This window comes from Gopherus flavomarginatus, chromosome 11 (genome assembly GCF_025201925.1).
Source record: "Gopherus flavomarginatus isolate rGopFla2 chromosome 11, rGopFla2.mat.asm, whole genome shotgun sequence".
Classification (NCBI taxonomy): Eukaryota; Metazoa; Chordata; order Testudines; family Testudinidae; genus Gopherus; species Gopherus flavomarginatus.
Window position 1 is genome coordinate 21,578,795 of NC_066627.1, and position 14,430 is coordinate 21,593,224.

The following is a 14,430-nucleotide window of genomic DNA, read 5'->3' on the forward strand; positions in this document are numbered from 1 at the left end:
ACTATAAATTCTATGATGGAGCAAAAAGAGAGTATATTTTGGAGTCATAGGAAGCTAGTTTAGAGCCCAGGTGTTATCTGTTGGGCCTGCTCAGTAAGTGGGAGGCTGCATTCTGTTTGCACTATCTGAAGCTTCTGAGTGATTTTCAAGAGTAGTTCCAGATACCTGTAGAGAGCCCTATGCTAGTGAAATTTGGAGATAAGCATGGAGAGATCCATGTCAGAGAAGAGCCATCTGAAGATAGCATGAAATACCTTTTATCATCACTGTCATCTAGGAATCTAAGAATAGCACATGGGTCCAATATTGCCTCTGAAATTGAAAATCACTGGAAGCAGAGATTTGCTTCCTGAATGCAAAGATCAGTCATTATTCACCAATGACTATATTTTTCCTTCTGGCTGCCTGCATCAACTCCATGTTATATGGACCGAGCCTGGCTTTCCTCCAAGAAGCAATCTTAGTTTGGCACAGGTAATCAAGGTTACTGTTTTAATTACAGAGATAGTACTCAGCTCTTTGCTCTGTCAGCCTACAGATGGTATTGCAACCCAAACATCTGTGCATCTCTCTCATAAGTCTTACTGCTTCTGAATTGTCAGCAGGACAACAACAAATTGGATTTTCCCGAGGCCCCTTTAAGAGGATGAAATGCTCATTGACACACTTTACAGCACTTGTCCTAAAACAGGCAGTTAGATCTGAAATGCCTTAAACATCGTTAGTTAGAAAATAGAGAGGAAATTAAAGACATCAGATCTTAAATCCTGCTTGGCTGAGTTTGAAGTATGAAAGAATATAGATTGCCATGATAGTTTTACAGCTACAAATATTTAAGAGTATTTGCATCATATCTTAACTTAAAATCTTAGCTTTTGCTCAGATTAGGAGGACTGTTTTGATTATGATTCTGTCCTGAATCTTTGTGCATCTGTGGTTTTCCTCTCTCTCTCTGGCTTTTTCTTCACTAGAAAAATTTGGCATGCTGACACTATGTAATTCCCAGGGCTGCCTGGTGTGCATGAAGTACTCCCAAGATATATACTCCATTACAGCTACTATTGGGTTTATATTTTATTTAAGCCTTTGTGGTCCTCCCCCGTGCCACTCTTCAACATTCCAAAAATACTCCTGAGAACATAAGAATGGTATAATAGGTCAAACCAATGGTGCATCTAGCTCAGTACCCTATCCTCTGACAGTGCCAGATACTTCAGAGGGAATGAACAGGACAATTACTATATCAAGTGATCCATCTCCTGTCCATCCAGTCCCAGCTTCTGGCAGTCAGGTTTAGGGACACTTAGAAAATGGGGTTGCATCTCCGGCCATCTTGGCTGATGGACCCATCCTCCATGAACTTCTCATTCTTTTGTGAACCCAGTTATACTTTTGACCTTCACAAAAGTCAGTGAAGTGGCAGTGAAGTCCGCAGATTGACTGTGCATTGTGTGAAGAAGTACTTTCTTACGTTAGTGTTTAAACTTACTGCCTATTAATTTCATTGAGTGAACCCTAGTTGTCCTGCCACCAAAAGGGATGCAAAGAAGTACTGTGTCCCAGCCAAAGGGTTTGAGTACCTATATACCCACCCATCTCTGGGCTTGCTGGTAGTCTCTGTGGCCAACAAGGAGGACAAGCAGAGGCACACCAGTTCCAACTCCCAAAAATAAAGAGGCCAAATAATGGGACCTTTTCGTGAGGAAAACTTATTTGACAGCCAACCTGCAGTTCCGGGTGGTGAACCACCAGGCTCTCTTTCGTAGGTACAATTTTAACTTATGGAACTCCCACTGTAAGTTCAAGGAGCCCTAGATTTGGCCCAGTAATTCAGCAGAGGAAGGTACCACGACGGTAGAGGTGCTCTCTCCAAATGGCGTGGGACGCAGCGGACTCGGCGGCTAAGGTGGTTGCATCGACGTGGTCATGTGGCGCGGCTCCTGGCTTCAGACCGCTGGCCTGTCCCAAGAAATGCAGACCTCAATCCAGGACCTCCGATTTGATGGGAATGGATTCTTAGGCTGCATGGGTTGAAGGACACTCGTGCCACCCTTCGTTTGCTGGGTATGCATATGCCACAGTTTGCAAGGAGGCAGTTCCAGCTGCCCCCACTGCCAAGACTTTGGCAGACTTGACCAGGAGTCTGTAAGGAGAAGGTATTAGAGACACGAGCTTTAGTCTTCAGTTGCGACCACACCCAGCATTTCTGCCCATGGTCATTTCCCAGTTTCATACTGGCCAGGACATACGTTTACCTGTCTTTTTTTCAAAGCCTAATATGTCAGATGAAGAACGCAGGCTGCACTCTCTGGATGTCAGGAGGGTGCTGGCCTTCTACATAAACAGGACAAGGCCATTCCGTAAGTCACCAAAGCTGTTCGTTGCGGTGGCAGACAGAGTGAAGGGTCGCCCAGTGTCTCCTCAAAGGATTTCATCCAGGATCAGTGCCTGCTGCTGCTGCTGCTGCTTCTGCTATGAGCTGGCAAACATGCCTCCGCTGGGAATCATTATGGCACATTGACCAGGGCACAGGTGTCATTAGCGGCCTTTCTGTTGCAGATTCCAATCCAAGAGATCTGTAGAGCCAATGCCTGGTCTTCTGTCCACACGTTTGTGTCTCATTTATGCACTTACTCAGCAAGCTCAAGATGACGCTGGTTGTGGCAGAGCAGTGCTGCAAGCTGCACAACCATGAACTCCAAGCATACCTTCATGGACACTGCTTGTGAGTCACCTAGAATGGAATCGACATGAGCTATTGAAGAAAAGCGGTTACCCACCTTTTTGTAACTGTTGCTCTTAGAGCTGTGTTGCTCATGTTCATTCCATTACCTGCCCCTCCCTCTGCTGGCAAGAAGGAACTGGGAGGGCATAGGGCTGGCGGTGCCTGATATACCGACGCATGAGCATGGCACTTAAGGAGGTGCCACAGCTGACCCTGTGGATACTGCTAAGGCAAAAATCTCTTGACAACTGCGCTTGTGGGCGCGCACACACCTAGAATGGAATGAAATGAGCAACACATCTCGAAGAATAAGAGTTACGAAAAGGTGGGTAACTATTTTTGTGTGATGGAGTAAATATTTCCTTATTCACTGTCTCCACACGATTCATGATTTTATAGACATTTATCATGTCTCTCCTAAGTTGTCTCTTTTCCAAGATACAGTCCCAGTTTCCTCATATGGAAGCTGTACCATACCCCAATCACTTTTTTTTTTTCGCCCTTTTCTGTACCTTTTCCAGTTCTAATATATCTATTTTGAGAGATGGGAACCAGAACTGCATGCACTTTTCAAGATGTGGGCATACCATTGGTTTATATTTTGATATTTTTTGTCTTATCTATCCTTTTCCTATTGGTTCCTAATATTGTTAGCTTTTTTGACTGATGTTGCACGTTGAGCAGATGTTTGCAGAGAACTATAAGAACATAATGGCCATCCTGGGTCAGACCAAAGGTTCATCTAGCCCAGTATCCTGTCTTCTGATAATGGCCAATGCCAGGTGCCCCAGAGGGAATGAACAGAACAGCTAATCATCATGTGATCCCTTCCCTGATGCCCATTCCCAGCTTCTGGCAAAAACTGTTAAAGGCTTTCTGAAAGTCCAAATACAATATATGGACTGGATCACCCTCGTTTGTGTGCTTGTTGACTCTATCAAAGAATTCTAATAGATCGGTGAGGCACAATTAGACACAAATGTACTAATGCCTCTTGGATTTGTACATTGATTGTTACCCCACCCTGCACATCAGCCCAAGTCCACATTAAAAATTAAAATGGTCAGGAAATGTAAGTGCATTTCCAACAGCAGCATTAACTTACGTCCACCACAAAATATATTAAACTTGTTAACTTTTCTGTGCAGATCATATTGTTTTCTGCAAAAGTTGCAGATGCTTAGCATCAGTAAAGATTTGGGTTTGAGATTTTTTTTCTGTATAATTACTCTTTCCTCCTAAACTCTGTATTTTTAACAAAATTATCAGCATTCAAATGAAGGATTTACGAGGTAGTTTCTTTTCTATTGCATACAGATACAGTAACTTTGTTAGTATTTCACAAGCTTTTGCATTGTACTTGTACGATTTTGACTGTTTTATGTAGAAGTGTAACTGTTTTGTAATTTGTATTAATTTGAGCTATCCTTCAGGGCCTTAATTTTAAAATATTACTTTTGCTGAGAACTGGATGTACTTGCAATTAGATTTGAATAAAATATCCTTAGAGTACATGCTTTGTATGTGTGTTTAGTAGTACCTTATAGTCAGTTATGGCAGATTCATAATACTGTTAAATTTCTTTTAGTAAATGAGAATTTGCCTAGAGAATTTTCATTTCTGTGCTACTGATTAGAAAGTTTTCAAATTTCTAATTGGACAAGTACAGGTAAGTTGAACACTTTTTTTTTTCTTTTTTGCATAAAACAACAAAAATCTGTGATTGAGGCAGAAGTATTTGTGTTAATCTGTAAGTGTGTTTAGAGTAAGAGATGTATTAATGAAACACCCACTTATAGTACTATAGCTATTGAAAGAGTTAATGTACAATTTCACTTAAATACTTACAGATGCTACAGTATATGTTCATTTTGTAGCATGTTTTATTGCATTATTATTTCAATTGACTTTCATGATTGTCCTCTTTTATATAGAATAGTACACCTTGCCGCAGGATGCTGTGTAACCATCTAAAGTTGTAGTGAAAAAATTGTTTGACATTCGAATGTAGTATTTGAGAAGTATGTGGTCATGTAATTTAAGACTGTTATAATGCATGTGCACAAGGAGCAGAGTAATGGTTGTGTTGTGTCATCATGAAATTTGTGATGTTTATAGCTTTGCTTGCCTAATCATGCAACCATAATGTTCTCTAAAGGTAGCTCAGTAGAATAAATTTCTTTTTAGTTTGTTTTTAAAAAATACAAGTTAAGGTGTTCAATGTGCAATTCATTTATCTGTGTGTCTGTCTTCAGCCAGCCTTTTCTGGGCAGCACTATGGTTCTGCTGTGTGCAGGAAATACGTGAGCTTATGTTTAATGGATGATATTGGTATGCCTGCCTCTTCAAAATGTCTGACCTTTGTTGCTACGAGTACTGGTGCCAAATGGGGGGGAGAGCACCAGACAAGGCCACCCCTTTCTCCAAGCAAAGGCAGATGACTTATGTATGTTGTAGTTATAGACACTGGTTTATTACACACTGTCACCAACTATTTGATAAAATTAACTCTGTACCAAAAGTTTCTAAGAGCTAGTTGATGCTACTGAAACACTTTTGGCACCCATCAGATATAGTTCATGTGTCGGCTGGATGATTATACCAGGGTGATGCAAGTCACACGTTCTCTGCAGAGCTTCACCTTCTCACATCCCTTTGAGATAAAAGGAGAGGAAGTGGTGCACCAGGAAGCTGCCATCTGTCTTGATGTCGTGCAGCAATGTGAGCTTCCCCTGGAAAACAGTGAGCAGGGAGCCTTAAAGAAAGGAAAGAGATGAGGGGGGATTTGAAAGCAGCCTTCAGTTACCTGAAAGGGGGGTCCAAAGAGATCGGTGCCAGGCTGTTCTCAGTGGGAGCAGATGACAGAACAAGGAGTAATGGTCTCAAGTTGCAGTGGGGGAGGTCTAGATTGCATATTAGGAAACACTATTTCACTAGGAGGGTGGTGATGCACTAGCATAGTTTATCAAGCAAGATGGTGGAATCTCCATCCTTAGAAGTTCTTAAGGGCTGCTTGACAAAGCCCTGGCTGGGATGATTTAGTTGGGGTTGGTTCTGCTTTGAGCAGGGGGTTGGACTAGATGACTTCCTGAGGTCCCTTCCAACCCTAATCTTCTATGATTCTCAGTTGGTAGGAAGGTCTCTTGTGTGTATCTGGACATGACAGATGAAGGGATTCATTTTCCAGTTCTTGTCAGAGTTCATTCCACCTTTCATGAGTCCTGCTTGATTGAGATGGAGGATGGTAGGTAAAATATAAATTTGATAATGTTCATGTTGACTTTGAAGTCTGTATTTAAAAGTGTCTTCAGGCTGAGCAAGATAGAACATCTTTATTCTTGGGTGCGGGGGGTAGGAGTAATTGTGTATTTCTAGAGTACAAATCTTTTATCAATGTCTCTTGTGGTCTTCTGCCAGACAGGTCATAGCGATAGAGATATCTTATAGATTTGAGAGGGCGCTATGCAGGCTGAGAGATCTAGCTGTTGGCAGAATTTTAGTTTGGGTTTCAGTAAATATTCCATGGATGCTTCCTATAAGGGAGAGATCCTGGAGCACTGGGCCTAGCACATGAGCTGAGGCCTGAACCAGAGGCTATGAACCAAAGTTAGGCCATGTATTAAAGTAGATGTTCGCAAGTTCACTGTCCGACATATAACATTGGCAAAAGTATTGCTAGTGTTGCTAAAACATTGGCACTCCTAAGAAGTAACAGATACTGGGTATGTGTAAGAACACACTCCAAAAAATAGCCCAAGGACATCCTGACTGAATAGCAAATAAGAGGTGGTTTTGCCTGAGACACCTGGAGCATGAAACAAAGGGAGTAACAATCAAATGTCATGAAACTCATAAGGTGATAGGTAAGTTGTTTGTTTCAGTCTATAAATGTTGGGATACCTTGCTGTAACCTTTTGTGTGGCCTATGGGACAGCAGAGCTCCTGCGGACTGAGCTGCTTGCCACAGGGCATCTGACTGAGTGCCTTTGTTGCCAAACTTATGGTCTTCCTGGGTAGTACTGTCGAGGTCTGCTGAACCAACTATCTGTGCTAGGCTGGGACAGCAGATCGAGAGAGCGCTCACACACCTAACTGGCAACACTTCCTAATCGAACATCTCTCTCTATTTGAAAAAATTGTAGAATGTGAATGTCCCAAAGTGTTATGTAACATTGTGACCTCCATTTTTTTTCTGCTGTGTATAGCAGCTTGTAAAAAAGTTTCCAGTAATTTGAAGGTATCTTGTGGTTCTTCTTTGTGTAGATGCAGATGTGAATTTCACTTAGGTGTTTGTGCTGGAATCTTTTCCCTAGCCGTACCCATAGAGGTTCAGCACTTGCACCTCATGGCTGTGGCCCCTCCCCTGCCTATATAAGTGTGTGACAGCCCTGACTTCCCTCAGTTCCTTATCGTCCATGGCGATGAGAGTTGGAGTTGTGTGGTTGTAGTCTCTCAAACTCTCATTTAGTCATAGCCTAGTTTATTGTTGTTGTGTATATAGTCAGTTACTTAGTGTTAGTGGGTAGTTAGTGTTCTCTGGTGCTGCCCTTGCCAGTATTCAAACGCTCCCAAACAGTGACTCTCTCACACAGGATACTTGCTGTCTCATCAAGGCCCACCTTAAGGAATACTGTTCACTTTTTAAATTTGTTTAAAAAGTGGAATCAGGTGGCGCTGGACCTTCGCCTCAAGCAGCACCTGTTTGAACAAGCCATACAGGCCTTATCTTGTACAGAGACCCTCCTCGGGTTGAAGATCGCCCTTGGGCTCGGAGAGCACTCCCACCTCTTGTTCTGGGACAGATGCCTCACCGAAGAGACAGAGGAGTCGTTCCTTGTTAGCGCCAAAGAGGAGATCTCATAAGACTGGGACGCTCCAGGTGACTGCTTCGCCAGGAAAAGTGCAGACCGGCACAAGCCCAGTTCTGGTGTGTGGGATGACTCAGGTACCGCTGATCTTCCTCGTTACCAAGAAGGAAGGGCAGAAACCTCCATACCGTTGACTCTAGTTCTGGCCTCCAGGAGTCTGAGTGTGGTACTGACAAGGGAATTACCGGTACCAATTGTGTCCATGTTGTTGGCATGCCAGGCAGCTGCAGACCTCTGCCTTTTGGTCCCAGCCTCACCGTTGGTCCAAGACTTTCCCAAGGCTGTGCTGCCTATGACCCCTCAAATGGAGGAAGCCGCTAAACCTTTGTGTCTGTCGGTGGTGCATCTGGATGCTTCCCTTCTGTGTTGGGGATGGAGCCAGTACTGGAATCAGTGCAGGGAACCTTGGCCTGGGACTCTTGTTGACCTGCTGCATTCCACACCTCAAGGTGGCTCCCACCTTCTTTCTCTTTCCACCTGCCCCCGCGCACACACATTGCCACCTTGAGGTGCTCCAGTACTGATGTTTGTTCCAGGACCGCCCATTGCCTGTGGCCCTGGCATGCTCATACTACCTTAATTGAGAGCACTGATTCCCGCCTCTTTCTGGGCAACAGATGAATCAGACTGCCTATTGGCTCTTTCAGGCATCACTCTGCTTATGTTGCCAAGATTGTGTGGCTCTGATTCAGAATTGGAGTTGTCATCATTCCGCTGTGCATCACCTAATGAAATCTGGGGCCAGCTAGTGAAGCAGTGTGGCTTTCAGGGTTGACATATGCCCTATGGCTGAGATGGAGGTCCCTGGCCTAGTCCCTGTTGGTCACCAATGTCCTAATCCAGTGGTTCTCAACCTATTTACCATTGTGGGCTGCATCCAATACTACCTGTATGGTACTGAGGATGTCACATGGGCCGCAGCTGTGTGCTGATTTGGCCGTGGGTGAGAACCACTGCCCTACTCCTATTAGTGGCCTTGGACTCAGTGGGATGCTTCTCATTCACAGAAATCCTGCTTAAAGCTGAAGTCGTCCTCCAGGCTGACAGTGGTGGATCTGAATCAGATTTAGGCCAGGACATCGGTGGTCTTGCTCCCCGCAGAACTGCTATTGTCCTCCTCCTGGATATGTCTTCCTGGGAATGAGAGCCGGTTTTGGGTCAGCCAAGATCTTCATCCTTGTTGCTGGACAGTGCCATATTGCTGAGTTCATCCTCTCCTATCCTGGAGGACATCCAAGGCGTACCAGAAACCCATCCCCGGGCATCCAGGCAGAGGTCCTCCAAGAGAACACACACAAACTGGTGCACATTTTACAGCCTGCCGTGTCCTGGAGAGTAGGCCTCCTGATCAATGAGGCACTCCTTGAGTCGATGAGAGCCCTATGGAGTACAGAGGCCTTGGTGGTGAAATACTTGAAGTGCTGCTTTGGTCCTATGTAGGGATGTCAGGGGTTCTACTCCCATCCAGCCTCGAACTCCCTGGTAGTAATGATGGTAAATGACAGGGCCTGGCAGTGTAAGTTCATTTCTGCTGCCAAGGATAGACACTCCAATGGGTTGGATGTTCTGGCCTGGAAGGACTATACCTCATTGTCCCTGCAGATGAGGATTGCTAACAAATAGAGGCCCTACCAAATTCATGGTCCATTTTGGTCAATTTCATGGACATAGGATTTTAAAAATCATAAAATTAATGACTTTAACTATTTGAATCTGAAATTTCACGGTGTTTCAGTTTTAGGGGTCCTGACCCAAAAAGGAATTTGGGGGTGGGTGGGGCTGCAGTACTGCTACTCTTATTTCTGTGCTGCTGCCTGAGAGCTGGGTAGATGGAGAGTGGTGGCTACTGGCTGGCAGAGCTCTGAAGGCAGAGTCACTGCCAGCAGTAGCATAGAAGTAAAGATGGCCTGGAATGGGATTGCCACTCTTCTGTGCTGCTGCCTGCAAAGCTGGGCCCTCAGTTAGCAGCTGCCACTCTCTGAAGGCAGAAGCACAGAATGATGACATGGTATGGTATTGCCACCCTTACTTCGGTGCTGCTGGGGCACTGCCTTCAGAGCTGGGCACCTGGCCATGAGTCGCTGCTCTCTGGCCGCCCAGCTCTGAATGCAGAGCAGAAGTAAGCATGGCAATACTACAACTGCCCTAAAATAACCTTGTGACCCCTTGCAACTCCCTTTTTAGTCAGGACCCCCAATTTGAGAAACGCCGGTCTCCTCTGAAATCTATATAGTATAGGGTAAAAGCACGCAACACCAGACTTCACGGGATGAGACTAAATTTTACGGTGTGTGATGCATTTTTCATGGCCATGCATTTGGGAGGACCCTACTAATGAAGAGACTTTACAGGTCAAGTATGATTGCCTAAATTGGTCAGTCATGGCTAAATTTGAGGAGCAGTTGCCTGAGCTGTTGTGAGGAGTTTAAGGTGTTTGCTGCAGAGGGCTGCTTGTCCTTGAAAGTCCCTGCAGTCTATCCTTGAGGTTGTGGATACTGTGGTCTGGGTCATGGCCTTGGCACTAGCCATGAGGAGGGCTTCCTGGTTGCAAAACTTCGGGGTTGCCCTAGATGTTCAGTAAGCCATAAAGGACTTGCCCTTTGATCGCTGGCTGAGTCTTGTTCTCAGACAAGATGGGTGACACCTTGCATTCCTTCAGGGATTCCAGGGCTACCTTGAAGTCCTTGGATGTGTATGTGCCGTCCATGCAAATATGCCACTATGGGGTGCAGCAGCAATATCACTCAGTCTTCCTTTGTGCAACATTGTCCCCAAAAAAATGGACTACCCTATAAAAAGGGATAGATCCTAAAAAGAGGAAGCAGTCAGGTGCATGCTTTGGGCAGTCCTCAGTCTCTCCCTTTGCATAGGCCATGTGCCCATTTTTTACTTTTGTCCAAAGCACTGATTCAGTTATTCCTCCATCCTCCCATCCCTTTGGCCCCCTCTTACAATGCTTGGGACTCAGTTACCTCCAACAGCTGGGCCCTAGACACTGTAAGATCAGACTATGCTATCTAGTTCCTCTTCATGCCCTCTTTCCTCCTTTCCCTGTCCTCCTTCAGGGATCTCTCTCACAAGACACTGCTTGTTAAGCAGGCTAGCTTTTTGAAGTTGAGAGCAGTGGAGAAACACTTGGGCCATGTTTTATATTGCCGGTACTGCCTGATACCATAATCCAAGGGCAGAATGAAACCTATTCTTGACCTTCGTGGCCTCAACAACTTAATCAAAGTACATGAGATTCTGTATTGGCTATCCTCCTCGTACTGTCTCAGAATGGCTGGTTTGCTGCTCTGCACCTTCAGGACACGTACTTTCATGTGGCCATTCTGCCAAGCCACAGGAAATTTCTGTGTTTTGTGATAGGAGAACACCACTTTCAGTATACTGTTCTCTCGTTTGGCTTCTCTTCCGCCCTGCCCCACACCCCCCGAGTCTTTCCAAATGCGTGGCAGTGGTCATGGCATATCTCAAGAGGAAGGGAATTCACATCTTCCTGTACCTCATTGACTGGTTACTGAAGAGTGGCTCCAGAGGGGAGGATCTCGCCCACTTGACACCACATTTTGTGTGTTTGCTTGATAATCTGGGACTCATTTCAAACACCATGTTGCCTGTGTTTTCCCCTTAGCTGCACTCTTCCCCAGAAGAACAGCACCTCCATACTCTGGATGTCAGGAGATGTCAAACTTTTTATCTAGACAGGAAAACAACTGTTTTGTGTTTCGCCTCGCCTGTTCATGTCATGTGGACTGCATGAAGGAGCAAGCCAAGTGGTCCTTGCCCAGACCATCTCTAGATGGATAATATCCTGTATCAGGACTGTGTATGAGAGCGCTTTGGCTGTTCCTCCTCACAAGAGCGCAGGTGACATCGAAAGCATTCCTCAGTGATGTTTTGTTACTGGACATTTTCCAGGTGGCTATATGGTCATCCATAAGTACATTTACGGACCATTATGCGATTACTGAATCTTGCAGAGCGGCTGCGGGCCTTAGGAGGGCAGTCCTGTGGTCCTTATTTCAGTGGATTCTGAACCCCGCCTCCAGATTGGGGTACTGCTTGTCAATCATCTAAGTGGAACACACATCTGCATCTGCTCGAAGAAGAAGAAGAAATGGGTACTTATTGTAACTGGTTCTTCGAGATGTGATGCAGATGTATATTCCAGAATTCAAGCTCCTTCCCTTCTCAATTGGAATCTCCTCTCATGGGTTTTTAATGTGGTGGAACTGACACATCACCTTTATATCGGTGCACATAACAAAATGCATGTGGTGGGTGAGGCCTAGGTGTTCAAAGTGTGGGAGGAGGCTCAGGGCTGGGGAAGAGGGTTGGGGTGTAGGCTCTGGGGTGGGGCTCAGGATGAGAGGTTTGGGGTGCAGAAGGGTGCTCCGGGCCTACAGCAGGAAGAGAGGACTCCCTGCAGCCCTCTTTCCCCACAGCAGGACTTGGACTGTTGGGGAAGAGGTGCCTCTTCCTGCCACAGCAGCTACAAGGTTGGGGCCGCAGGATAGGTGCCCCTCGCCGAACCCCTGCAGGTCTGGCCGGGGCTAGGTTCATGGTGGGCTGTCCTGTGACAGGAGCCACGGCTGGGGTAGGTACTCCATGGCCGTGGCTGAGTCCGGGGCTGCTGCATAGTTGGGTCTGGGGGAGGGGTGGATTACAGGGAACTTAGGGTGGCACCATCTCATATAGCCAAGGGAGGGGCCACAGCCACAAGGCATGAGCACTGCTCCTCTATGAGTACTGTTAGGGAAAAATCTCTGTTTCCAGCGCACACCTAAGTGGAATATATATCTTCATCATACCTCAAAGAACCACAGTGACAGTGAGTAACCATTTCTTTTTTAAATTGGTTAAGGGGAAGACCAAGATGATGATGTGATAGTAGCAGATCTTTCTTACTTTGATCCTATATGCTTGAGTTTTATATTTTCTTCTTATGTGTAGGTTGTTTGATTCTGTGCATAAAGAATTCTGTCATGGAGAACAAGAAGTTGTTCTGATCATAATAGGCTTTTCATTAAAAGGTTTGTATTTTTAGGGTCTGGTATACGTTTTTTCTCGCAGGGGTGAGTTTCTTTTCTTCCAGTGTAATTTGTTGGAAGAAGTATACTTATATTTTCCTCCCCATTGAGGCATAGCTGATGCAGATGCCCCGGTAGCTTTTTTGCCCTGGATTTGAGAGGTGTGTATATCCCAGAATGTGATCAAGCTAATTGCAACCATATTATGTGCATTCAGCCACCCTGAAGTAATGAAATAGAACACCACATAGTTAAGGGTTAATTTGGAGACAAGCTTTCAGAAGCATGGTCAAAACTAGCTACAGTTTCTGCTAATCAGAATTGGAGGAGGGGATAGACTGGTAAACAACTAAGTCTGAAAGCCTTGGTAGTTGGGAAACCTTGAGTTTAGACGCCTCTGATATTAAAAGTATACTCAGGTTTCGAAAAGTGGTGATATAGTAGGTGTCATTATGACCTATGTGTTTTGTAGAAGTTAATTATAAAAGATCAGCTACTAGAGCATACTTTGGAGCAGTCCTCTGAAGCTATCCTGAGAGACGTTTTTCCCGATACCCTTTCTCCCAAGTGAGTAAGGAACAGCCCACTGCGAACCTGCTGTTAATTACTCAATAGCATTCCAGATGTTAAGAAAATATCTGGGATGTTCTAAACTTATTGCTTATGTTTGTGTGTGCTTAAATGTAGGGCTGTCGATTAATCAGAGTTAACTCACGCGATTAACTTGAAGAAAACTTAATCGCGATTAATTTGTTTTAACCGCACTGTTAAACAATAGAATCCCAATTGAAATTTTAATAAATATTTTGGATGTTTTTCTGTATTTTCATATATTGTGCTGTAATTGAAATCAAAGTGTATATTTTTATTACAAATATGTGCACTGTAAAAATGATAAAACAAAAGAGAGAGTATGGGGTGAATTGAAAAATACAAGTACTGTAGTGCAATCCCTTTGTCGTGAAAGTGCAACTTACAAATGTAGATTTTTTTGTTGTTGTTGCATAACTGCACTCAAAAACAAAACAATGTAAAACTTCAGAGCCTACAAGTCCACTCAGTCCTACTACTTGTTCGGCCAATTGCTGAGATAAAAAACAAATTTGTTTACATTTACAGGAGATAATGCTGCCCTTTTCTTATTTACAATGTCACCAGAAAGTGAGAGCAGACATTTGCGTGGCACTTTTGTAGCTGGCTTGCAAGGTATTTACATACCAGATATGCTAAAAGTTCATATGCCCCTTCATGCTATGGCCACCATTCCAGAGGACATGCTTCCATGCTGATGATGCTCATTAAAAAAAAAATGCATTAATTAAATTTGTGACTGAACTCCTTGGGGGAGAACTGTATGTCCCCTGCTCTGTTTTACATTCTACCATATCTTTCATGTTATAGCAGTCTTGGATGATGACCCAGCACATACTGTTCATTTTAAGAACACTTTTACTGCAGATTTGACAAAACACAAACAAGGTACCCATGTGAGATTTCTAAAGATAGCTACAGCACTCAACCCAAGGTTTACAAACCTTCCAAAATCTGAAAGGGGATGAGGAGTGGAGCATGCTTTCAGAAGTCTTAAAAGAGCAACACTCCGATGCGGAAACTACAGAACCTGAACCACCAAACAATAAAATCAACCTTCTGCTGGTGGCATCTGCCTCAGATCATGAAAATGAATGTGCATCGGTCCTTACTGCTTTGGATTGTTATCAAGCAGAACCCGTCGTCAGAATGGAGGCATGTCCTGTGGAATGGTGGTTGAAGCATGAAGTGACATATGAATCTTTAGCGCATC

At 44.5% G+C, this 14,430-nt stretch overlaps 1 protein-coding gene across 8 annotated transcripts in view; it reads left to right on the top strand.

Moving 5' to 3' along the window:
- PHF20 (PHD finger protein 20) overlaps window positions 1-14,430 on the top strand; it is a 182,105-nt gene that overhangs the window by 32,286 nt on the left and 135,389 nt on the right. The gene's annotated exons all lie outside the window — the stretch shown is intronic.